We start from the raw sequence: 827 nt of genomic DNA on the forward strand, positions 1-827 counted from the left end.
TCTCAGGCCCCATTCAGAGCCCCGCGGCTGCCCTTGCTGAGCAGGCAAATGGTCCTGAGGCCAGGGCCAGGCTCCAAAGGATCAAGGAGGAGGTTCAGATGAGGGACTTGACCAGAGTCACCATGTGATCCACACCACATGCCATGCCCACGGGCTCCCCAGGAATAGTCACCCTCCACGGGAAGTACTGGTCTTCCACCCGGGCACCCTTGGATGTTCTTGCCTCACACAAACAGCTCTCCTCTGTTGGTCAGAGCAGCAAAATGGCTAAGTCCACAGCGAATGCAGGAAACCTGGACTCCTGGGTTGAACTCCGTCAGGCCAAAGAGAGTGGGTGGAATCATTTCTGAAAGACCAGTTTCCAGGAGGTTTGGTCCCTTCCCAAGAATTCCGTAGCCCCAGACAAAAACGTGTCCTTCTCTGTTTAATACAGCACAGCCTGTCCCCCCACCCCCACAGCCTGCTTCACCCACGCCACTCCTGAGAAGGGCAAGCACCAGGGGGACGTTCACCTGTCTGGAGTAGGTGACAGAGGCAAGCTACAGGTACTCAGAGTTCCCCCACCTGAAGAAGCCCCCACTGGCCAACACGACCAGGCAGCAGTCCCCATAGGTATCCACCTGGACAACGTTCACTTCAGCAAGATCTCCGCCCAGCTTGGTGGGCATGCTGGTGATGTCATAGTGACCCAGACCTGTTTGCACACCTGTGACCAGGCCACAAGAATACACTTATCCTTTATCCGTCAGGAACAGACTATGGTCCTGACCACAGGCGACCTGGACTATCTGTCCATCGAAGTCCTGCATCCTATGGACTTTGTGACT

At 55.9% G+C, this 827-nt stretch overlaps 1 pseudogene; it reads right to left on the bottom strand.

The window, feature by feature from the left end:
* Positions 1-94: 94 nt before the first annotated feature.
* Positions 95-821, bottom strand: LOC105000101 (annotated as a pseudogene).
* Positions 822-827: the final 6 nt, after the last annotated feature.

Source organism: Bison bison, unplaced genomic scaffold (assembly GCF_000754665.1).
Source record: "Bison bison bison isolate TAMUID 2011002044 unplaced genomic scaffold, Bison_UMD1.0 scf7180017854131, whole genome shotgun sequence".
In the NCBI taxonomy this organism is placed as follows: domain Eukaryota; kingdom Metazoa; phylum Chordata; class Mammalia; order Artiodactyla; family Bovidae; genus Bison; species Bison bison.